The sequence below is a fragment of the Lactuca virosa genome, chromosome 4 (assembly GCF_052849685.1).
Source record: "Lactuca virosa cultivar CGN04683 chromosome 4, Lactuca_virosa_CGN04683_v6, whole genome shotgun sequence".
NCBI classification, from domain to species: Eukaryota; Viridiplantae; Streptophyta; class Magnoliopsida; order Asterales; family Asteraceae; genus Lactuca; species Lactuca virosa.
Genome location: NC_136429.1, coordinates 390,142,916 through 390,170,234, shown reverse-complemented (window position 1 = coordinate 390,170,234; position 27,319 = coordinate 390,142,916).

Sequence of the window (27,319 nt, the reverse complement as noted above, 5' to 3'; positions counted from 1 at the left end):
TGGCTATTCCACCACATCAGGGCTCTGTCCGCGAAGGTGCAGGCAACAAATTTAACTTTGCCCCCTTCCAGACAGGAACAGATCTCGAAGATCGATTCCGTTTTCTCGAACCATTGCGAGAGGGAAATGATTCCACTAGTCCTGTTAAAGGTCATAGGCTTGCAGTTGGTGAAATCCATAAACGAGCACTCTTTAGAGCGCACTGGAGCATCAACTTGAGTGGAATGAACAATCGTTCCACTTCCGCTAGTACCACTGGCACTAATTTGAGCTAAGTTTGCCGAAACAGCCGCAGCCACTACAGCTTGGATAGCTGCCAGATTGTATTGTGGAGGAGGTGGTGGTGGTTGAGTAGGAGTTATCGGTGGATTGCGTCTCGGTGATCGGCGTGGAGGCATCTTTCATCTAAAAGCTTACAAAGATGAAGATGATAGTAATAATCAATTGTGAGTACAATGAGAGTGATCCATGGACTAAATCTGCATAGCCCAACAAAACAGATGAGAGTATGATTGAAACATAGATCTAACTGTAGAGTGATGAAAGCATTTGGATAAAGATTTCCCAAAAGAATAGATTTCTGTCAAACCATAACAAGAAAATTTTGACAGCGAAGTAGGTCTTACATCAAACCATAGAAGTAGGTCTTACATCAAACCATAACAAGAAAATTTTGACAGCGAAGAGACCTAACAGACTGAAAGTCCAAGGTCCTTAAGATTAAGCGGGAAATTAATACTAGTGTCTATACATAGACCTAAATATATCCAAAAGACAAGGTAGAGTAGACTCTACTTGCGACGAGAACTGCTCGGATGTGCCTTTGATTCTGCCTGATGACGTTCCATGTCCAACATACGCCTTTCGAACGTTGCCTGGTGTGCTCGGAGTTCCCTGACTTTAGCTTGGGTTGCAGTAAGTTCTCTCTGCAGGACCTCATTGTGGTCATGAGTTCTTCCATGAGCAGCTTGTAGATGGCAAATGTGGACTGTATTGACTCCCGCATCGGCATCAACGTCCATGACTCGGTTGATAGCTGCCCTACCCTGTTCGTCATTTCTTGGAACCCTGCAAACCAGGATATGTAGGATCCTGTCTGCTGAGCCTCCCTCGCTCAGATTGTAGAAGCTTCTATCCCCGTTGTATGGTAAGGGTTGACCCTGCTCTTGGCTCCATCTACCCAAGTTCTCAGCCCACAGAGGCGTCGGGCCATGAAAAGTCGGACGAGGGTTAGGATTTAGGATCGGAGCCACTAAGGATAGATCATTGACTTCCGGCTCGGAGTCATAATCCTCCGGGAAGTCTTTTGTGAAGTCATTATCCAATGGAATTGCATGATTCTCTTCTGGCTCTGCATCGAGCCATCCACCATTGCCTTGGTTGGGAAAGTACGGGTCGTCGGGGATATGGAATCCAGCCAGGTTATCTATGCGAGAATAGGGATAAAAGAGATAGTTAATAGACGTACTACTTAAGATAATTATAGGATGATCCTTACCAGTTACTTCAATACTTGCGTAGTGTATACCAGTCATATGTAACCAAAACAGGACAGACCTTCGAATAAGTGACCCTAAGTCTAAGTCCACAACCAAACAAGGAACAGGAAGTAAAGCAAAGCTCACATATTCTAAGTCTATGACACCCTAGTAACATATAACCTTAGCGTATCCACTCAGCAACTATTGACCTACTAATAAAGACCTTTTAGTTCTCAAATAAGTAATTATAGTAACACAAAATAATCCTATAGTATTTTAAGTTTATGTTCTGTTCTAAAGTTTTCATTGTAGTAGTGTTGTTAAGTTTTTAGACTTGCTGCAACACCACAACCATTCCTAGGCACATGCTAATCACTTCTCGGAAAGATATAGTTGATCAGGCTATATCACTCCCAGATCTGATTATATGTCCCCAATCCTACTTGTGCTGTCTAACAACCGCAATACTTTTGTTATGTCCTAGTATGGCACTGATTTTAGTATGAATGTAGGTATGTATACTTTGGTTAAATATTTAATTATTTAAAAGTATAAACTCTTGGTCAGAATATTTTAATCCTGATGTGTTTAAAGTTGTATATCTTTTATGGGTTGATATACTCAATTCATTATAAACAAAGCTCTGATACCAATCTGTCTCACCCCCAAACCAGAAAGGCGGAAACGTTCGGGGGCGGAGGACGTCATGTATAGTATCATATCAATGCATAATATTAAACAAGCAACAAAATCATCCATTGCATTAATAGTATAATTTAGTACAAGTGTGTTCTGTGTATAGTTTGAAAGACACCAAAATATGAATCAAAATAAAAGACGAGTCTTGAACACGCTCCATCTTCTCAAAACCTGGTCCAGTGTACCTGTCTGCTGGTGACCTGAGAATAGAAGTTATTTTAAAAGAGTAGATCAACATTTAAGCTGGTGAGTTCATAAGTATTTTTAGTGTCGATGTTGCATAAGTTTGATGAAAGTGTTTGTAAATGTTTGTTGTAAATGTTTGTAAGTGTTTGTTGTAAATGTTAGTATCTCCTAGAAATCCTATATTTTCTACTTGAAATGTAGTCTTCTACCAAGACCCGACTGTTCTGTATGTTTGTTCGTTTGTAAAAGTGAGTGTTTTTCCCAAGTATTACTATTATTACCAAAATATAGTTTACATTACCGTTTATGTGAGAAGATGACAATGTGAATCTAATGGGAAAATAAAGATGTACTGTAGTATTGTATATATTAACTACCGTTGTACTAACTACCTTAAACCAATTGTTAATTAAGGTAAAATGTGATGAGATTATAACCATGCTTGATTGACTAGTAAAACACGACGTTCGAAGACATCGAAATGGTATGACATTTGTCACCCGTAGACCTTTAGGTCCCACTGGAGCTAGCAGCAAGGTGTAGGATGGTCAATCCCGTATAGATCTATACACAAATTCATGCTCTCCCTCCAGGAGTCTCTGGTTACAAAACGTGACACAACAGTATATTGCCATGCCATGAATTAGTGGCTCACATTAATGTTATAGTTTTCTTGTATTTGTATAGTATGTTCTCTCTGTTCTAGTGTATTCTATGTTCTCTTTGTATAATATGTTCCTCCTTGTTTCTCATTATAGTATTGTAACATCCAGATTCCCAGGTATCTTATTTTTAGTATTTATTTTGAGTTTTAAGGAGGGACTCGGCGAGTAGGCGCTCAGACTCGCCGAGTAGGATCGCAAATTCTTGTCTGGATTAATGAGGGACTCGACGAGTCGATGCGTGGACTCGGCGAGTCCGCGCTGTAAAGTGAAACCCTAAATCTCAGGGCCTGAGCCCTATTTAAAGGCCTTTATGGCCTCCATTTGCGGCTACCAGTCCACAGAGAGATACCCTAGCGATTGTGAGCGAGTTGTGAGAGAGTTTGAGCCTTTTGATCATTTTTGGTGTGATTTTGCAAAGGAGAAAGTGTTTCCAGCAAGGGGAGGTCAAGAGGATTGCATTTAAGTGGGTTTTCGGCTTGGATCTTCAAGTTTGAGGTAGCTATTTGATCCTATCCTTCTGTTTTGCTTAAGGGCATTGAATTTAGGGTTTTCTATACCCTTTTATGGCTTGTTTAGTTGTGTATAGTGTCCCATTGAGTGCTAAAGTCTAGAACTGGACCTTTTGAGGTCGATGGAGCTTGAACCATGCTGCTTTTTGTGGTTCTATGGAGGAAATGGACATAGGTTGCCATGTTAGAAGGGATTTCACCGAAATAAACCTTAGAAGCATTGTATGTGTAGCAAGATTCGACCTTTACATGTTTATTGGTCATGGGGAAGTCAGATCTATAGATTATAGAAGCAGATCTGACCTCAAGAGGTCAGATAAGTGTTGTCATGGGAGGAACTCGTCGAGCCCATAAGGGACTCGACGAGTCGAGTAGGGTTGCCCCGCGATTCGCGGCCGGTGATGACCCGTTGAATGTAGGGTTGACTCAGCGAGTCGAGTGAGGACCAGGGGCGAAGAGGACATGCATGGACTCGCCGAGTCACATGAGTGTACTCGGCGAGTCTGGTCAAAGTTTGACCGTTGACTTTTGTTGACTTTTAGGGTTTGGTCAGCAATTGGACTTGTGGACCATTGAAGGGTAAAATGGTCTTTTAGCCTTCTTAGAGGATATGGAAGAGACTAGTCTAGCCTGTAAAGCCGTTATTGATTCGAGATAATTGTTTATGTGTTTAGGCGGAGGCTAGATCAGTATACGTGTGCGAGATTATCCGAGATAGTCGAGGTGAGTCTTCTCACTATATTGTACCTAGAGTGGTACCTATGTGTGACTGGAAGGTCTTTTATGCTATGAGATGTATGTGCTATATGCTGTTATGTGATATGTATGTTATGTATGACATGGACCGGGAGGTCAGGAGGTTACGGACTGGAAGGTCGATACGGGTAGGACCGGAAGGTCCTATAGAGTTATTACCTGGAAAGGCGTATGTGTTGTATATGGTATTTTTGGGAACTCACTAAGCATTTATGCTTACATTTGTTGTGTTATGTGTTTCAGGTAGTAGCGAGGATCGCGGGAATGCGCCGACATGATCCGTACACACTCATAGAGATTATGTTTTGAGAGTCTGGGATTTGTTTGTTATGATAACATTGGACACAGTTGTTTGATATTGTTTTGATGATTGAAAATATGATTTAACAATGAAAAATTGGTTTTGAAAATTTACGTTGTTACAAGTATGTTCTTTCTGTTTCTCGTTATAGTATGTTCTTTTTGTTTCTCGTTATAGTATGTTTGAACTGACTCATGTATGAACTGACTCTTGTATGTTTCATTGTACTAGAAATAGTGAGTAGTAGTCCTCTAAACTATACCTATTATAGTTTACTAGTAATGTTGTTTGAATGACTGAGTATGTTTGTACACCTTTGCTACCCAAAGGTGTTGAACTGATGTAAGAACTTTTATATCTATACACATATACATAATATATAACTAAGATCCAAACGACACTCGGACAAACAACCGATACCCTAAGTCCACAACCAAACAAGGAACAGGAAATAAAGTGAGTTATCAGTCCTAAGCCCTTTCAACCTTGTTTATATAACTATATCTATATAGACATGATTTTGACAATATATAAGTTTAAAAGAGTTTGATAAAGAGTTTAGCATATAAAAGAGTTTAGCATATAAAGGAATTTTAACCATTTGAATGGTTACAAATGACTTGATGTCAGTTTATAAAATGTTTTGAAATAGTTTGTTTGATAACACAATTTTGATGTATAAGAAATCCACTTGTTTGATAGTTATTAATCACATGTGATTGATATAATAACTATAATGTTTCTACTTGTATTCCCCCCATAAAAGCATTTAAAATCATTTAAAAGATAAGTTAGGGGTATGAACTCACCTGTAGTGAGTGATTCAAATGTAAGATCGATATAGGATGTTAAGTGTCAAGTGAAGTCTCGAGCACAAACGGATCCTATTAAGCATATAATGAGACATATATGTATATAATTAGTGTATATAACAACTAATCATGATAGGGAACCACCTTAGGGACTAGGAAACACTTGGAATGAAGTGTTACAATCACATATGATTGTTCTAAAGGTGTTTACGGCCACACAAGTGTGTTCACGGCCATGGTGTTTACGGCCATGGGAGTTATAGTCAAAGATGTTCACAGCCCATGAAGTTCACGACCAATGATGTTCGTGATAGGGGTTTACGGCCAAGGGAGATGCTATGGCCGTAAACTCTTGTTTTTCTTGGTGAAATGGTTGTTTTCAAGGGCGTATTTCAATAACTTCTAATGGATAACTAGTATATGGAAGGATACTTATGTTTTGAATCTTGAAGGGAAGTTCACGGCCCAAAGAACTAGTGTGTTTTCTTGGTGTTCTTGAGCATCTAACCCAAAAGAGGTGATTTCACGGATGAAATCAAGGGGTTTTACTAGATTAAGAATGATATTAACTAATAAATGGAAAAATCACTTACAATTTTTTGGGAAATAGAAGTGATCTTGATGATACTTAAGAGAGAAATGAGTGTTCTTGAGTTGGAAGTGCAAGAAATGAAGAATAATGAAGGAATATCCTACATAAGGGAGGAGTTCACGGTCAACCAAGAGATTACGGTCGTAATCTCTAGTTTACGGTCGTAAACTCCAAATTATGGAGTTTTCCGACTTGAAAGATGCACAATGAACTCTAGGAGATACTTTCTAACATCCAATCCTTGAATGTACTAGGCTTAGAACACTCAAATAGACCCTATACAATGCTAAAAGATAGCAGAAACAAGTCTGACTTTGATTGAATTGAATGGTTGTACAAGATAGAAAGTTCGGGTTGTCACACAGGTCGTAAGACATTTGGGTGCAAATGGATCTTCAAGAAGAAGACCGACATGGATGGAAATGTACACACTTTCAAGGCTCGACTAGTTGTGAAGGGTTTACTCAAAACCTAGGGGTTGACTATGAAGAGACTTTATCACCAGTGGCTAAGATAAAATCTATTAGGATAATGCTCGCCATAGCTGCATTTCATAACTATGAAATTTGGTAGATGGATGTCAAAACTGCTTTTCTTAATGGGAAGTTGGCTAAGGATTTTTATATGAGTCAGCTAGAGGGTTTTGTTGATCCAAAGTTTCCCAATATAGTGTGTAAGCTTGAGAAATCAATCTATGGATTAAAACAAGCTTAGCACAGATGGAATCTTCGCTTTGATGAGAAGGTTAAGGAGTTTGGCTTCTCTAGAAGTGAAGATGAGTGATGTATATACGTTAAAGCTAGTGGGAGTATAATAACCTTCCTGGTATTGTATGTTGATGACATACTTCTTATAGGAAATGACATTCCAACTTTCTAGAGGTTAAGTCTTGGCTGGGAAAGTGTTTTGCTATGAAGGATCTGGGAGAGGCTGCTTATATTCTAGGGATAAGAATTTTAAGAGACAGGAGTAAAAGACTAAGTGGACTTAGTCAAAGTAGATACTTAGAAAAGGTACTAAAACATTTTAGTATGGAAAAATCAAAGAAAGGAGAACTGCCTATGCAGAGTAATTCAAAACTGAGTAAGACTCAAAGCCCGAGTACCGATGCAAAGAATTATATATGATTTTTGTTCACTGCCTTTTGTCAATTGGTTATTATTGTTTTTCATTTTTGCATGTTTTACTTCCCGAATAATTTGATTATTCAAACTCCACAGTCGTTCGTAATTTTGGAAGTAAGTAGTGAATTAAGACTGTCTTGAATTAGATTGTAGATTGATTGAATGGTTTTCAACATAACAATGGGTTTGCTGTAATGTTCATGAATACATAGAAACAGAGATTTAAGTATTGGATTAACACACGCTTAGATAATTGCTTAATGGAATTTATCACGAGTAATTCTGAGACGATAATATCTTATAATACTTAAACAAAGATATATGAGTTGTGGTTTACTAATCTGTTGTGCGTTGATGATATGAAAACACATCAATAACTTGATGTTACAAAATGTATTGTGTCGGGCCTGACCAGGACTAAATTGATGTGTTCGATTAGAAGTTCTATGTCATTACAAATCACAAATCGAGAAACAAAGTATTAGACAATGAGATTGATTATGTTCCATGTCTCATGTCCGAATGATATCTTGCAGAATGGAGGTTTATATGATCACTTAGCTTAGGACACGTAATGATAGCTTATTTTATTTCCTTATTTTTATTAGTTTATTTTAGATTTTTAGCTCTTTTTATTAGTATTGCATTGTATATTCTTTATTTTCTTTATTATGCATCGTATCGGGGACTTTTTATTTTGCATGAGAAATTTTGCAGGGTTTTGGAGCACATTGCGGTTGCGGATTGACTGGAGTTGGGCTTAGTGGGCTTTTTGATGCATTATTGGGCTTGGCGGATCCACCAAAGGAGATTTGGGCTTAAAAGGCTAAAGACTTGGATGAAGTGGGCTTATGAAGATGGATCATGGATTGTTAATTTGGGCTTGGAGCATCCATATTTGAAGCTAAAAGATGATTGGTTAATTTGAATCATGTGGGATATGGAGGGGACCAAGGGAATCTTTGGTAGTGGGATGGTTAGTGGAGGAAAAATGAGCTAATAGCATTCCAGCAGCACTTGCGCGGGTGGAATTTCCGTCGCGTGGGTACCCGTGTAACTGCCCAGTTTTGGGCATTTTGGTCATTTGGCTTGCCATTACCTTGGGGGATGGGATCTATCAGTTATGACTTCGATTTTACACCATTGGAGACCAGAAGAAGGCGATTTTGGAGCTTGAGACTCATTTCTTTTCATATTTCCAAGTTATTGGTAGTTTCTTTATGCAATTAGACTTTTGTGATTGTTATTCTATTGCCATGAGTGGCTAAACTCTCTATTTTGGTTAACTTTGGCTAAAACCTTTGAATGTATGTGGGTTTTTGAAGGATTCATGTTTATTTATCATTTATCTTATGTTTATGGTTCTAGTTCATATTTCTTATGCTTGTTTAATACTTTGATCATGAGCTTGGTACTTGAATGAGCAATTACTGGTTTATTTCTTTGGTTTAGCATTAAATCATTGATTTACTTAGAACAAGAGCTTTATGATGGTAGAATCATCTCTAGCTTATGAATCATACCTCCTTTATGGATGTGTAAGCATTGCCATCCTCTAGGAATTGGGGATTCCTTCATTCTTAACGCTAATCAACTTCTTGGGTTCAATTGCTTCAATTGGATCTTTGATTTTGATTAAGAAGGTGTGTTGTGGTGTAACGCCTGTGTTTCAGGGCTAAGAATTTTAGATGATGTAATAGTCAAGGTCAACTATTGTAACTCTTTTTGAAGTAATAAAGATGAAATATTTGAATACTATGTGAATTATGTGTATTTGTGTGCTTATTACTTATTTATAAATGAATATTAAATAAAGGATAAAAATAAGCATCAAAATTAAAGTGTGAGATAAGCCCGAAATCCGAGTTATAACGAAGAAGTTATGACCCGTCGAAGTTTCGGGATGGAACCGGCACAACATCGGGAAGCGTAAATAGTGAATTTACGATAGAGCAAGTTTTAGCCTTAGCGACCTAAACGAAGTCGTAGAATATGTTAAACCGAGAGCGTCCATAAAAAGAACGCCTAAATAAGTTATGATTTTTCGAAGTTTCGACTTAGCGGTGTACAGCCCGAAGTTCGAATATTAGATCGAGCGGTTTTTAGCTGACACAACCTAAAAAAGAATCGAAAATCTCGTTAATAGTAGCGTAACGATAAAAAGACAGACGAAAACGGACGTCGGATGAAGAAGTTATGAATTTTTAACGGACCAATCCTGTCCCGACCTGTTAAAAATATAACTTTTAAACTAAATTCAAAATTAGCCGACGGAGTCTAAACGAAAGTTGTAGAGTACGTTCCCGCCTACGCATGGATATAAAGAACGTCGAAAGCGGAGCTCGTATGCGAAAGATACGAATTTTTGAAGTTGAGGGTGCAATTTGTGAAACCTGTTGCGATAAGTGATGACGTGGCTCGATCTGGGCCGCCCGATGATGATCAAGCCTCCCATCCGATGAACGAAGCGTCACCCTTCGCTATGCCCCGCGTCCGAGGTTGGGTACGCCCAGTGTACCTCGGCCTAATCCCTTCCGAGTCCGGGTGCGAGCCAGCTGTATGCGAGCTGGACCCTTATCCGAAGTTACGCCCCGCGTAAGCCAAGGACTACGCCCTGTGTACGTCCGAGCCTGGCGCCTATAAAAGGGCTGCGAAGGCTACCGAGGAAATCACACCAAAACTCATTCTTTCTCTCACTACTTTCTCTCTCTAGGGTTTTTAACCCCCCCCTAAAGCCTAGGTGAACCCCTAGCACCCGAGGGAAGCCCCGAGGCTCCCGGAGTCCCGAGAAAAAAGGGTCTTTCGGTTCGGAAACGCTGCTCCAAGCGAAGCCCGGTTTTCTATAAAACCCGTTGTAAGTGAGCTACGCCTACGCTATTTTTAATATAGCTTCTAATTAATTATGGTAACATTATTAGGACCTTAAAATAATTATTTGGGCTATTATTATGAGTTATATAAAGTGTTGTTTAACGCTTATATAATAATAATAATAGCTAGACTATTAAGTAGTCGCGGTTAACGTTAAACTAAAACCTAGTGGTATTGATACTAGGTTTTGTCGAGGGAAAATTATTTTGAGATAACGAAGCGTTGTTCGAGTGCAGAGTGTGTGCATATTATCTGTATAGTTGCTATCTATGCTGGATGAACTATTTTATACATGTTTTAAATGATTTAAATTGTATATGTATTTTATATCTACAAAATGTATTGGGTAAAACATGGGTAGATGTAATAGTTGCTGTGTGACAAAGTAAAATAAGGAGACGCCTCGTTATAGATGTTATTGATGATCCAGTCATCTAGCGGAGTATAGATGACGACCACGGACTATTCTAGACAGTCTAGTGGAATGCTAGCAGGCTCGCAACCTGTAGGTGTTTTTTTGAACTATATGTTTACCATCAGTCCATCCCCCACATGGTTGCCTTATTTGACATGAATTGCTGAGGACTCCCCGAAGCATGTGTTGTCACCCCGATGAAAGTCCTTAGACTAGGTCCCTTGTGTTAGATGTTTCAGGGACGTAAAGTGAGGATAACAGGAACGGGTAATCGGGTTTGTTTGGTTTGATAAAGTTAATAAACTTATTTATTGTGGGTTGAAAACCCGATGTGCTCACCAGGCTCCCAAGCCTGAACCACTCAGTTTCTTGTATTACAGGTAGTGGCGCATGAGCATAGATGTTTGGGTGAGAGATAAGGGATTATAGGCCTGTAAATACGAAATAATGAAGTAAGGCTTATGTTGTACTATTTATGCTTTTGATCTGTATCGAACATGACATCCCGAGTCTTTTAATGAAATACATTTCTTTGGAAATGCTTTTGATAAATCTTTATCATATTTTGTTTTGGGACAAATTCCGCAACACTTTTATTTAAAATGTTACTCTGATTTTCAAACAAGCATAAACAAAATAGGTCTTTTCTGACCGTGAAAATGGGGATGTCACTGTTGGTATGAGAGCATTAGTTTAAGCGAACTAGGAATTTGTAGGATTTCTAGACTTAAACTTAGAATGCTAAGCGATGATTGTGAGGTGTGAGCACTAGCTTATTTTAGGAATTGTGCCTAAAATGCTTTTATGTGCTAAATGCTTTGTGCCTGATATGCTGTTATTTGTTCGGATCTATGGTCTATTGCCGACCGGATCTGGAAATCTTATGTGTTTAGGATTCTAAACGTACGACTACGATATTAGAACTAACATGTAAACGTTTCGGAGGGATAAGGATGATTTAAACGACCATCCTAAATAAAGATCTAAATTCACCTTATTCGGTGTATAGATCTGGCGAGAACCCGCAGTGGAGCCGGGAATGCAAATGGAAACAGAAATCAACCTCCAGTGATTGAGCAAATACCGGTTGTGGTAGCCGCTCCTCAGCCAATAACGATGGCCAGAGTGCAAGCAATGATCCAGATGATGTTGGATCGTCAAATGGAGGAAACCAGACGTTTGCTCCAACATAATCGAGAGGAAGCTACCATACCAATCGAACAGCCCGAGTTGAACGAAGGGCAGTCTGAGGAGGGGAACTACAGTGGGACCGTTGGTCAAGTCAACCAACCAATAGTTCGACAAAACAACCAGGATGACGGAGTCGAGAGGAATGGATGCAAGTACAAGGATTTTCTGACTTGCAAGCCATCGACTTTCACTGGAAAAGGAAGATCCGATCGGAGTCATGGATTGGATCTCGAAGATGGAGTTAGCTTTCATGATGTGTGGTTGCAGAGGCAAACTACAAACCACATTTGTTGTACGTTAGTTCCGAGGGGGCGCTGTGCGTTGGTGGAATACCCTGGGGAAGACGCTGAGCCCCAATGAGCCCCTGCAACTGACATGGGCTGAGTTTTTGGTGCAATTCAAATGAAAGTACTTCTCAGCCCAAAACTTGCTCGAGCTAGAAAACCAATTCCTGACCCTGAAGAAGGGAAGCCTGTCAATCGATGAATACACGAACAAATTCACAGAGAAGATGGATTTTGCCTTGCGTCTTGGCCATATGAATTGACGAAAGTCGACAAGTACGCAAAGGGACTTCCATAGGAGTACGCGGTGCCAGTGCGTCAGGCACCTACTCTGGAGGCAGCTATCTGGGCTACCAAGTCTGTGGAGGATATGATTAAGGGAAGAGCTGCCAGCAAGGTTGAGGTTGGTGAGAAGAGGAAATTTGAAGGGTCTACTAAACCCAACAAAAAGAAGAGCAAGTTCGGTTCAAAGAAGTTCGGGGGAGGAGGAAATGAATCGAAATGGTGCGAGAAGTGCAAGAAGAAGCACTCGGGAAAATGTAGCGAGCAAGTAACCTGCTACAAGTGTGGGAAAACGGGGCACTATGCCAATGAGTGCACCATCAACAAGAGGGTGTGCTACGAGTTCCGTAAAGAAGGGCATATTGCTAAGGATTGCCCAAAGAAGAAGGATGCGGGAAGGCCCAACGTTCCACCAAAGCCGAAGGTGAGAGCCTTCCAGATGACGCTCGAGGCTGCAAAGGAGGCAGCAGACGTCGCTTCAGGTACCTTTCTTGTAAATGGTTTGCCTGCCAATATACTATTTGAATCCGGAGCCAACTACTCATTTGTGTCGCATAAATTTGGTGGGAAATTAGCATTGCCTGTAGAAAAACTTGATAATGCCCTAATTGTGGAAGTTGCCAGTGGCAAGTTCGTACCTGTTAGTAACCGTATTAGGAACATCGTCATCGACCTAAACGGAAACGAATTCCACGAAGAGCTATTACCCATAGAGTTAAATGGTTTCGATATTGTTTTGGGTATGGATTGGCTTAGCGCCAACGATGCTGAGATTCAATGCCGAAAGAATATAGTAAGGGTAAACCCACCCGGAAAAGAGTCATTTATAGTGTACGGGGACAAACGCCGAGTAAATTCTGGAATCATCTCCCTGATGAAAGCCATAAAATGTTTGTCCAAGGGATGTGCATCATACTTGGCATTCGTAATCGATGCTAAGAAGGAAAAGAAAGAGGTGCAGAATATACCAGTTGTGTGTGATTATCCAGAAGTCTTTCCCGAAGATCTTCCTGGATTACCACCTGATAGACAAGTGGAGTTTCGGATAGACTTGTTACCAGGTACAACACCAATAGAAAAGGCACCTTACCGATTGGCACCGACGGAGATGAAGGAGCTCATGACGCAGCTTCAGGAGCTGTTGGACAACGGTTTCATTTGACCTAGTTCATCACCCTGGGGAGCTCCGGTGCTATTCGTAAAGAAGAAAGACGGAAGCATGCGAATGTGCATAGACTACAGAGAGCTGTACAAGGCAACAGTAAAGAATAAGTACCCTTTTCCAAGGATTGATGACCTATTCGATCAGCTACAAGGTTCGAGCTATTTCTCAAAGATCGATCTTTGGTTAGGGTATCATCAACTGAAAGTGCTCAGGATATTGAGAAGACTGCATTCAGAACGATATATGGACACTACGAGTTCTTGGTTATGTCGTAATAGTGTTCATCGACGACATTTTGATGAACAGGGTTTGTAAACCATTCCTCGATAAATCCATTCCTCGATAAATCTGTAATAGTGTTCATCGACGACATTTTGATCTACTCGAAAAGCCAGGAGGAGCATGGCGAGCATCTACGAGAGGTGTTAGAGGTATTGAAGAATGAGAAGCTGTATGCAAAGTTCTCCAAGTGTGATTTTTGGATCCGAGAAGTCCAATTCTTGGGTCATGTGGTTAACCAGGAGGGAATAATGGTTGACCCAGCAAAAATCAAAGCTGTAATGAAGTAGGAACGTCCAAAGAGTCCCACAGAGATTCGAAGCTTTCTAGGATTAGCCGGATATTACCGAAGATTTATCCAAGGCTTTTCTTCGATAGCTTCTCCATTGACAGCGTTGACCCACAAAGGAGCTAATTATACATGGATTGAGAAGCACGAAGAAGCGTTCGAGAAGTTGAAGAAGAAATTGTGTGAAGCACCGATTCTTTCTCTACCTGATGGAGTTGAAGACTTCGTGGTCTATAGTGACGCATCTGGAGTCGGGTTGGGTTGTGTTCTGACCCAAAGAGAAAATGTGATAGCATATGCATCTCGACAATTGAAGGAACATGAGAAGAACTACCCCACTCATGATTTGAAGTTGGCAGCGGTAGTTTTTTCCTTGAAGATATGGAGGAATTACCTCTATGGCACAACGTGCAAGCTTTTCATTGATCATAAGAGTCTCCAGTATCTCTTTAATCAGAAGGAGTTGAACATGAGACACCGACGCTGGCTAGAGTTACTTAAGGACTACGACTGTGAGATACTTTACCACCCCGGTAAAGCAAATGTTGTCACTGATGCTCTCAGTCGAAAAGTCAACCTTGAGAGAAAAAGGCCAAGAGCGTTGAGAATAAAAGTTGTCTCGACGATTGTGGAAAGTATCAGGAAAGCTCAAGAAGAAGCTTCAGAGAAGAATGACCGAAAAGAAGAACGTTTGGGTAAAACGATAGTGTTCGGTACAAACAATCGAGGACTGAAGGTATTCCAAGATCGGATTTGGGTACCTAAGACAGGAGGATTAAGAGAACTTCTGATGGAAGAAGCACACAAGACCATGTACTCAATTCATCCCGGTAGCACTAAAATGTATAGAGACCTAAAACCATACTACTGGTGGCTGACGATGAAGCTCGATGTTGCGAAGTATGTGGCCGAGTGTATGACATGTGCAAGAGTTAAGGCACAATATCAGAAACCATATGGGAGTTTAGAACCTTTAGCTGCACCCATGGGTAAATGGAAAGACATCACCATGGATTTTGTGACTAAACTACCCAGGACGAAGAGTGGTCACGACTGATTTGGGTAGTCGTGGATCGTTTCACAAAGAGTGCACACTTATAGCTGCCAACGAAAGGTGGTCTATGGATAAGCTTGCAAATGCTTACATGAAGGAAATTGTCAGACTTGACGGTGTTCCTCTAACGATTGTATCATATCATGATAGTCGTTTCACGTCAAGATTTTGGAGAAGCCTACAAGAGGAACTGGGTACGAAGTTGTGTTTGAGTACAACTTACCATCCGCAGACTGATGGTCAGAGCGAAAGAACGATTCAAACGCTTGAAGATATGCTGAGAGCATGTACCCTAGAGTTCCAAGGTAACTGGGTTGAGCACTTACCTCTGGTATAATTTTCCTACAATAACAGTTTCCACTCGAGCATCAAAATAGCACCCTATCAAGCTTTGTACGGACATAAGTGTCGTACGCCGTCTTGTTGGCTTGAGGCCGGAGAGAAGCAGTTTATGGGCCCCGAGATAGTCCATGAGACTGCTGAAAAGTTGAAGGTGATTAGGGAAAGAATGTTAACAGCTCAGGATCATCAGAAGAGCTATGCTGACAAGAAAAGACGACCAATGACCTTCGAAGTTGGGGATTCGGTTTTGCTGAAAGTCTCACCATGGAAGGGACTTATAAGATTCGGAAAACGAGGAAAGTTGAGTCCAAGGTTTATTGGACCGTTCAAAGTTCTTCAAAAGATTGGGAACCAAGCTTACAAGCTGGAATTGCCCGAAGAACTCGATGGTATTCATAACACCTTCCATGTGTGTTATCTGAGGAAATTCACGGGAGAAGTTCCCGACATAATTCCAATCTTAGAGTTAAGAATGGATGAGAATAAGAGGCTGATCGAAGAGCCCGAGACAATTATTGACCGTAAGACTAAGAAGTTACGACGCAAGATGGTCGACCTAGTGCTAGTCCGATGGAAACATTTGAATGGGCCGAATCTCACTTGGGAAACAGAAAGTGACATGATGAGTCGCTACCCACATCTATTTGTTGATGCATGATTCCGGGACGGAATCATCCTAAGGGGGAGAAAATTATAACGCCCGTGTTTCAGGGCTAAGCATTTTAGATGATGTAATAGTCTAGGTCAACTATTGTAACTCTTTTTAAAGTAATAAAGATGAAATATTTGAATACGATGTGAATTATGTGTATTTGTGTGCTTATTACTTAATTATAAATGAATAATAAATAAAGGATAAAAATAAGCTTCAAAATTAAAGTGTGAGATAAGCCCGATGTCTTTACATAAAGTTGTAGTGGTCGAAACAAGGATTCCGGGGATATAAAGAACGCCGAAATCCGAGTTATAACGAAGAAGTTATGACCCATCAAAGTTTCGCGACGGAACCGGCACCACACCGGGAAGCGTAAATAGTAAATTTACGATAGAGCAAGTTTTAGCCTTAGCGACCTAAACGAAAGTCGTAGAATATGTTAAACCGAGAGCGTCCATAAAAAGAACGCCCAAATCTGACTTCGTATGAGGAAGTTGTGATTTTTCGAAGTTTCAACTTAGCGGTGTACAACCCGAAGTTCGAATATTAGATCGAGTGGTTGTTAGCCGACACAACCTAAACGAGAATCGAAGATCTCGTTAATAGTAGCGTAATGATAAAAAGACAGACGAAAACGGACGTCGGATGAAGAAGTTATGAATTTTTAACGGACCAATCCTGTCCCTGCTTGTTAAAAATATAACTTTTAAAATAAAATCAAAATTAGCCGACATAGTCTAAACGAAAGTTGTAGAGTACGTTCCCGCCTACGCGTGGATATAAAGAACGTCGAAAACGGAGCTCGTATGCGAAAGATACGAATTTTTGAAGTTGAGGATGCAATTTGCGAAACCTGTTGCGATAAGTGATGGCGTGGCTCGATCTGGGCCGTCCATTGATGATCAAGCATCGCATCCGATGAACGACGCGTCACCCTTCGATACGCCCCGCGTCCGAGGTTGGGTACAACCTGAGTACCTCGGCCTTATCGCTTCCGAGTCCGGGTGCGAGCTAGCTGTATGCGAGCTGGACCCTTATCCGAAGTTACGCCCCGCGTAAGCCAAGGACTACGCCCAGCGTACGTCCAAGGTTGGCGCCTATAAAAGGGCTACGAAGGCTGCCGAGGAAATCACACCAAAACTCATTCTTTCTCTCACTACTTTCTCTCTCTAGGGTTTTTAACCCCCCCTTAAAGCCTAGGTGAACCCCTAGCACCCGAGGGAAGCCCCGAGGCTCCCTGAGTCCCGAGAAAAAAGGGTCTTTCTGTTCGGAAACGCTGCTCCAAGCGAAACCCGGTTTTCTATAAAACTCGCTGTAAGTGAGCTACGCCTACGCTATTTTTAATATAGCTTCTAATTAATTATGGTAACATTATTAGGACCTTAAAATAATTATTTGAGCTATTATTATGAGTTATATAGAGTGTTGTTTAAAGCTTATATAATAATAATAATAGCCATAATATTAAGTAGTTGCGGTTAACGTTAGACTAAACCCTAGTGGTATTGGTACTAGGTTTTGTCGAGGGAAAATTATTTTGAGATAACGAAGCGCTGTTCGAGTGTAGAGTCACCACCTTTTAGGTGATTGCATAGTTACTTTCAGCTTACACATAGATATGAAATATTTTATATAAATTACGTGCTGTGTGTGCATATTATCTGTATACTTGCTATCTATGCTGGATGAACGATTTTATACATGTTTTAAATGATTTAAACTGTATATGTATTTTATATCTACAAAATGTGTTGGGTAAAACATGGGTAGATGTAATAGTTGCTGTGTGACAAAGTAAAATAAGGAGAGGCGTCGTTATAGATGTTATTGATGACCCAGTCATCTAGCGGAGTATAGATGACGACCACAGACTATTCTAGACAGTCTAGTTGAACTCTAGCAGGCTCGCAACCTGTAGGTGTTTATTTGAACTGCGTGTTTACCAGCAGTACTCCATCCCCCACATGGTTGCCTTATTTGACATGAATTGCTGAGGAATCCCCGAAGCATGTGTTGTCACCCTGATGAAAGTCCTTAGACTAGGTCCCTTGTGTTATATGTTTTAGGGACGTAAAGTGAGGATAACGGGAACGGGTAATCGGGTTTGTTTGGTTTGATAAAGTTAATAAACTTATTTATTGTGGGTTGAAAACCCTATGTGATCACCAGGCTCCCAAGCCTGACCCACTCAGTTTCTTGTATTAAAGGTAGTGACACATGAGCATAGATGTTTGGGTGAGAGATAAGGGATTATAGGCCTGTAAATACGAAATAATGTAGTAAGGTTTATTTTGTATTGTTTATGCTTTTGATCTGTATCGAACATGAAATCCCGGGTCTTTTAATGAAATACATTTCTTTGGAAATGCTTTTGATAAATCTTTATCATATTTTGTTTTGGGACAAATTCCGCAACACTTTTATTTAAAATGTTACTCTGATTTTCAAACAAGCATAAACAAAATCGGTCTTTTCTGACCGTGAAAAAGGGGATGTCACATGTGGGCTTCCCTAACCTCCATACTACCTATGAGGAATCTTGGCATATCATGCTTCATGATTGCTATAACCAATTTGGGATGAATGATAAGCTTCATGTTGAATCCTAATGATAAACATACAAATGTTCATTGTGTTGAATTGCCTTGGTTAATCAATTATCTCCAATATTTGAGCATCTCACCATTTTGCTTAATTGCAAGCTTTTTAGTTATTCAAGTATTTTAGTTTTCAAGCAATCATAACACCCCCATTTTAGTTTGATTGTAGTTAGTTAGTTTATTTACATTAGTTCTATTGGATTGCATTGGTGATTGAATACAACCATTTCCCCGAGGATCGATACCCCCTTTTTACCATTATATTACGTTTTATTTGCAAACAAATGGTGTAATTTTCTTGGTGGACTTGACATCCCACCAAGTTTTGGCGCCGTTGCCGGGGAAATTGGTTATTGTTATTTTATGCCTAGGTCTACAAGAACCGGTGAATTACTCTACAATCCGGAAATTGAAAAAGAAGTAAAAAGGTTGAAAAAATTAGCCAAACAAGCAAAGCAACAACAACTCATTCAATTGTTGGTAATTCCTTTGAAGAGATTCCGTTTGAAAACTACATAGCCATGAATCACACTCCACCTCACAATCCCAACCCAAACCCAAACAATCAAGATGCCAATACCCCACCCCAACAACCAAGTCAACAACAACAAGAACCTCTCATAGATATGCCACCTTGGAATCAAGCCCCTCCTTAAAACCAACCCAATTATCAACCACCACAACCACAAAACCAACAATTCCACCAAAACAACCAACCTCAAACCAATGCTTTTCAAATTCAACAACAAGTACATTACCCAAATCAACCCAATTACCAACAACCTCCAATGTACCAAAACCCAATGTACCCACAACAACAACCTCCCTACAATCAATACCCTAACTACCAACCTTATCCGCCACAAATGTATAATCACCAACAATACCCATACCCACCTTACCAACAACCTCCCAATTACACGAAAAAATATCCCAATAACCCCAATCCACCCAATCCCCCTCAAGAGTTGACACTTAGACAAATGATGGAGACGGATGTTACTCACACACCTCTTGGTGTTGTTTATCCCGCAAACCACCGAGGGATTGAATTGAAGTCAAGTTTCATACATCAACTCACCAAGTTTCAGGGTTTGGATAGAGAAGATCCTCAAAGGCATTTGAAGTCCTTTCATATGATATGTGTTAGCATGTTTCCCGAACATGTGACATTGGATGATTTCAAACTAACCGCCTTCCCGCTCACCTTGGAAGATAAAGCTAGAGAGTGGTTATTTAACTTACCACCGGGATCTATTCACACATGGGAAGAGTTACTCAAAGCCTTCAATAGCAAGTTCTATCCCACGTCTCGGATATCAAGTCAAAGAAGTGACATTTTGGGGATTCGTCAAGGGGAGAATGAGACTTTTTATCATTTTTGGGAGCGATTTAACAACTTGTATACAAGTTGTCCTCAACACAACATACCAGAACAACTACTTCTTCAATAATTTTATGAGGGTATGAATGAAAATTTTCAAAGGATGATTGATGCTTCAAGTGGTGGTGACATCTTCAACAAGACACCTCAAGAGATAAGATCACTTTTTGGAACCATTTCTCAAAATGAAAGGAACATTGGTACTCGAAGTGAAATGAAGAGAAATTCTCCACAAGTGGTTGGTGAAGTTAGCAACACTCAACACTTGGAATCAAAGCTCTTGGATTTCACTAATGTGTTAAGTCAAATGGTGGTGGGAAGTGGTCAACAATTGATGGTGTGTGGTATTTGTGCAATGACGGGACATTATACGGATAAGTGTCCCACACTTAGAAGTGAACCAGATGATGTTAATGCAATGGGTGGATATCAAGATCAACCAAGACCCATGGGATTTCAAAACACATACACCCAAAATTGGAGGAATAATCCAAACAACTCATATACACCAACGCAAAACCCACCAAATGTTATGATGAGACCCCAATATCCACAATATCCTTCCCAAAAATCTCCATATCCACAAACATCTCATCCGCCTCCAAATTACCAATACCCTCATCAACAAGGCCAATCAAGTGGTAACCATCAAATGAGTCTTCAAGAACTCGTTACTTCTCTTGCTCAAAGCCAAAACCAATTTCATCAAGAGACCAAGAACACCTTCTCCAACATTCAAGCACAAATTGGAGACTTGGTCACCACTCTCAACAAGATAGAACAAAGGGGTAAACTTCCATCTCAAACCGATAAGAATCCGAATGTGAGTGCAATAACCTTGAAAAGTGGGAATACCCTTGGAGAAAGAAATCCCAAAAGAGTTTCAAGAGAAGAAGAAGATGAGATTATTGTTGTTGAACCTACAAAGGTTTTAGTTCCTCCAAAGGAACCGGTTGTGACAAATATTTATCAATCCGAATATTGCAACAAGCCTATCAAGCCATTGGTCATACCACCACCTTTTCTTTCCCGGTTAGCCATTTCGAAAAAGAAAGAGGAAGAAAATGAATTCTTTGAAACTTTCCGCAAGGTCCAAATCAACATTCCACTATTGAATGCTATTTAGCAAATTCCAAGTTATGCAAAATTTCTCAAGGATTTGTGCAACAAGAAGAGGAAATTCAAGGCAAATGAAAAGATTCAAGTCAATGCAAACGTCTCCGCGGTTATCCAAAAGAAGTTACCTCCCAAATGCAAGGATCCAGGAATATTTGCTATCCCTTGTACCATTGGTGATTTGCATGTTTAAAGTGCCATGTTAGATCTTGGAGCCTCGATCAATGTGATGCCATATTTGGTTTTTCAATCTCTCAATGTTGGATGTTTGGAAGACACGGGAGTAATCATTTAATTAGCGGACAAGTCAAGTGTGTCTCCAAGAGGAGTGTTGGAGGATGTGTTAGTACAAGTTAATCAACTAGCATTTCCCGTGGATTTTTATGTCATTGATCTTGAAGAGAAGACTCCTTCCAAATCATCTATGATCCTCCTTGGAAGACCTTTCATGAATACCGCTCACACGATCATTGATGTCCATAAAGGAAAAATTACTATGGAGTTTGATGGAGAGATCATTCACTTCAACATCTTTGAAGCAATGAGGTACCCTAGCAATATTTCTCCATTGTACTGGGTTGATGTGATTGAGCCAATAAACGGGATAAGCCCTAATGTATGCATACACACGATTCTTATGGAAGATTATTGCAAGCCTAGGAGAGAGGCTCAAAGAAGATTAAATCCTCCAATGATAGAAGTGATCAAGAAAAAGATAATTAAAAGGTTCAAAAGGTGCAAAGAGAAGAAAAAGGCATTTCATGACAAGCACATAACCCAAAAACACTTTATTCCGGGTCAAGAAGTTCTTGTTTATCATTCATGCTTAAAGATATTCCCGGGAAAATTGCGATCTCGATGGCACGGACCTTTCATTGTTTTAAACGTGTTTGATCATGATGTAGTTGAAATCAAGAGTTTAGAAACGAATCAAATCTTCAAAGTGAATGGGACCAGTTTGAAACCATTTTATAAAAGCTTTGACACAGGAGAATTCGACAACGTAACATTGGAAACCCCGATTTATGAAGATCGAAGAAAGTGGGACTAAGTCTTGGCAAAGACGTTAAATAAATGCATTGTACATAAATAATCTCCGCTTAAAGTTTTGGTGTTTCTAGGCTTGAAGTTGGTCAAAAATAAGCATCTTGAGGTTTAGCAATGATCTTGGTAAAGTTTGCAAAAAGTGTCAAAAATCTTCAATTTGCGCGGGTGCCCGTGCAAACGTTGCGCGGCCCAGCCCAACCCGTGCAAATCCGACCTCAAAAATTACCCCAACACGGGATGTATTCTGTTGTGTGTGCGCTGCTGCCCCCGACCCACACAAAGTTTGCGAGGGTACCCGCGCAAATGTGCCGCTTTATAAGAAAATTTCGAGCCATTTCATATGCTTCCTTTGCGCGACCAAGATTTCATACATGTGTATTTAGCCGGCCAAGAACTCCACCCACACATCATTGTATGACTCATGTGTTGCTTCCGTACCGTCCTCGTGGGCCTCCACCACCTTGATCCTGGTACGATCCTTCCTTACACTCATCCTAAGCATTGAGGACAATGCTTCATTTTAAGCTTAGGGTGAGGTATTCTTTATCTTTTATTTTTTGATTGCATTTAGGTTGTATATAGTTGCATTTAGAGTAAGTCATTTAGGTCATTCATAAAAAATTGCACAAAAATTAAAAAATATTGCATATTTTGTTTCTTTCTTTTCTAATTTGCATACTTTTTAGATGCATTCTAGTTCAAGTTCATGCATTTTTGTTCTCTCTTGTCTTCTCATCCCTACAGGTACCATAGCCCCGAGTCATAAGTATTGAATCGTAGATTGGTCCTGGGCCTTGATATGGAATTCCTTGTATTGGATAAATGTGACACGTTTTGAGCCTCACAGACCACTTTGAGACCGCTTGTCTGGGGGTCAGATGCAGGTAGCTTGATTGGGTCTAGGTGCGGAGGGATGTGGTTGGTCAAACCGATGCGTGCGAGCAAAGATTAACCCGGTAAGGTATTTTGAAGACTTGAAGATATTGAAGACTCGCATCTTGGTTTTGGGGGGAGTACCCCTTAGTACACCCGAGTCTCGTCCGAGCCTTGCCTAGTTAGATTCTCACCACCTTTTTAAGATAGGTCATCATTTTTCTAGGGGTATAGAGTAGATAGTTAGATAGATTTTGTTTATCACACCTTGCATTGAGGTGCTTGATGAACTTTGATGTGGGTCCCCCAATTCACATCTTTTGGGACCAAGTTTTTTTTTTCGGTAACACCCATTTTTGAGTCATATCCCACCCTTTTTAGTTGATCTTGGAACATTGTCAATGAGCATTAGGTGTTCATGTTAGCCTTCATCCTATATTACATGGTGAAATTCCTTAGACCTTCCAAGAAGAAAACACAAAAAATGAAGAAATTGGAAAAGTGAAAAGCAAAAAGAAACAAAGAAGAAAAATGAAGAAAAAGAGCAACACAAAAGGAAGAACATGAATCCAAGTTCAAGACCTCTATTTCCAAAAAAAAAAAAAAAAAAAAAAAGAGAGAGATCAAGCAGAAAAGAAAAGAGAAGACCAAATAACAGAAGTTCAAGATTGAAGTTTTAAGTTGTTAGGTTTAGGGTTAGGTTAAGTAGAATTTTTATTATTTTATTTTATTTTTTATTTTTGGTGAGAAAGGCTTTGACGATGAGACGGTAAATTGTAAAGGACAGTACAAGGGAGAAGCCTCTAAACCTGGATGTTTGCCCGGAGGCCGTGCTGCAAAAACCCTATTTCATATTAAACACTTTAGCTTGACAAATTTAGGAATCATCGTGTGTGAAGAGGCGTCTTTCCTTCATGCATTATGGTCTGCATTGGTGATTTAAAGTGCCCCCACTGGGCGCATCTCTGTTTCCTTTGTCTTGCACACTGTGACTACATCCATCCGTGATATATTCGCTCATCAAGTGGTTAAGAATGTGGTTTATGGCTCTAAAGCGGGGAAAATTTTGAAGATACGCAGGCTCCATGAAGGACTAATTCTGACCATCTTGACTGATGTTGACCAAGTTCTATGGTATCTTTCATTTTCCTTTTTAGTTTAGCTCACCCCGAGCTCATTTTAGTCTTGTTTTAACTTGAGGACAAGTTAGGTTTAAGCTTGGGGTGATTTGATAACTTATTTTATTTCCTTATTTTGATTAGTTTATTTTAGATTTTTAGCTCTTTTTATTAGTATTGCATTGTATATTCTTTATTTTCTTTATCATTGATCGTATCGGGGACTTTTGATTTTGCATGAGGAATTTTGCAGGGTTTTGGAGCTCATTGCGGTTGCGGTTTAACTGGAGTTGGGCTTAGTGGGCTTTTCGATGCATTATTGGGCTTGGCGGATCCACCAAAGGAGATTTGGGCTTAAAAGGCTAAAGACTTGGATGAAGTGGGCTGTGAAGATGGATCATGGATTATTAATTTGGGCTTGGAGCATCCATATTTGAAGCTAAAAGATGATTGGTTAATTTGAATCAAGTGGGATATTGAGGGGACCAAGGGAATCTTTGGTAGTGGGATGGTTAGTGGAGGAAAAATGAGCCAATAGCATTCCAGCAGCACTTGTGCGGGTGGAATTTCCGTCGCGCGGGTACCACATAACTGCCCAGTTTTGGGCATTTTGGTCATTTGGCTTGCCATTACATCGGGGGATGGGATCTATCAGCTATGACTTCGATTTTACACCATTGGAGACCAGAAGAAGGCGATTTTGGAGCTTGAGACTAATTTACTTTCATCTTTCCAAGTTATTGGTAGTTTCTTTATGCAATTAGACTTTTGTGATTGTTATTCTATTGTCATGAGTGGCTAAACTCTCTATTGTGGTTAACATTCGCTAAAACCTTTGAATGTTTGTGGGTTTTTGAAAGATTCATGTTTATTTATCATTTATCTTATGTTTATGGTTCTAGTTCATATTTCTTATGCTTGTTTAATACTTTGATCATGCGCTTGGTACTTGAATGAGCAATTGTTGGTTTATTTCTTTGGTTTAGCATTGAATCATTGATTTACTTAGAACAAGAGCTTTATGATGGTAGAAATCATCTCTAGCTTATGAATCATAGATCCTTTATGGATGTGTAAGAATTGACATCCTCTAGGAATTGGGGATTCCTTCATTCTTAAGGCTAATCGACATCTTGGGTTCAATTGCTTCAATTGGATATTTGATTTTGATTAAGAAGGTGTGTTGTGGGCTTCCGCAACCTCCATACTACCTATGAGGAATCTTGGCATATATCATGCGTCATGATTGATATAACCAATTTGGGATGAATGATAAGCTTCATGTTGAATCCTAATGATAAACACACAAATGTTCATTGTGTTGAATTGCCTTGGTTAATCAATTATCTCCAATATTTAAGCATCTCACCATTTTGCTTAATTTCAAGTTTTTTACTTATTCAAGTCTTTTAGTTTTCAAGCAATCATAACACCCCCTTTTTAGTTTAATTGTAGTTAGTTTATTTACATTAGTTCTATTGGATTGCATTGGTGATTGAATACAACCATTTCCCCGAGGATCGATACCCCTTTTTACCATTATATTACGTTTTATTTGCAAACAAAGAGTGTAATTTGCTTGGTGGACTTGACATCCCATCACGTAATTGACTGGGTCAGCATTCAACAGCGGCGTTTGGAAGCTATAATTTGCTGATCAGTTTAGAAGTTATACTAGCAATTATAGTTATTAGCTTATCCAAGTGGGAGACTGTTGGATTAGGTGTTTAAGCCCATAACTATAATTGGTATATACTTTAATTGATAGTAGCATAGTCATTTTGGGTTGCCCTCAAACCTAGCAATTGGACAGGATGATTTTAGAGAAAGGGAGGTTGATTTATTATTTGAGTAATAAATTGAAATAATTGATTTATTAATATATTATTAAAAGTGCATGGACTTTTGGTTATTTATTGGAAGTTGTAGACAGAAGGCCCAAGAACCTCATTAGATGAGGTGGACAAAAATCACTTGGGCACGCCCAAGAGTTTTCATCTAAGCCCCTTGAATGAGGGGAATGGGCTGCTTGGTCACCAAACAATGGAATTTAGGGTTTCTCCTTTAAACCCTAGTTTTGGCAGCAAGCTACCTCAGTTATATAAAGGACCTAGCCCTTCACATTTTCATGCACTTCTCCCCTCAAGAAGCCTTGGAAGAATTTGGCTATCCCTTTTCCTCTCTTTACATCCATCATCTTGCTAGCTTGGGTGTGATTCCATTAGAGGTACGACAATTGTGGTGTTTGCTTCCAAGAGATCAACAAGAATGTGTTCTTTTTTATTTGCTACAATAACAATCAAGGTATGTAATCCTTAACCCTAATTTGGTATTTTCGAAAATAGCCTAGTGTTCTTAGGGTTTCCATTTGATGTTTATAGTTATAGGTTCATTCGTGAAAACATATATCTTTATTAGGGTTCCATGCACACTTAAGAGTTTAACTTTGTTAGTTTTCAATAAAACCCATTAGATTTTTAGGTAGGTTATATGGTCATGTAGAAGGTATCCCTTGGAAATGTATTATTCATTTTCAAAAGAGGGGAAGTTAGGACATAGGTTCGTTGGACCTTTAAGGATTCTTGCACTTGTGGGCAAGGTTTCCTATCAGCTGCATCTGCCCAAGGAGCTCAGTTAGATCCACAATAGTTTCCATGTCTCTTATCTGAGAAAATGCTTGTTGATGTGATTTCAGTGGTACCATTGGGAGATATTCATTTAGATGAGCGCTGAAATAATATGGAGAGACCAACTATTATTCTTGATAAGAAGACAAAAACCTTGCACAACAAGGTATTTGGGTTGATGAATGTATAATGGCAACATTAAAATGGCTCAGAATAGACGTGGGAAATAGAAGAGGAGATGGAACGTCATTACCCTGAGTTATTTACATTAAGGAACTTCTAGGACAAAATGTAGTCCAAGTGGGGGAGAATTATAAGATCCAAATCAAGGTGTGTGATACACTAAGGTCATTTTAATTAAGGTTGGGAGATCAAGATTTTGTTTGGTTATGACACGATGATACAGATCTATCACGGTGCAGACACATTATTTAATTAGCGGCCTGGTCAGGAGTTGGACCGTGGTATGGTGGTGATTGGGCACAAAACCCAAAATCTTAGGCTTTAGGCCATATATAAGTTCACTAACTTCTAGGGATACTAACACTCTCAACCTCCATCATCAGAGAACCTTCCATTGCAACCTTAGCCTCCCTTTCTTG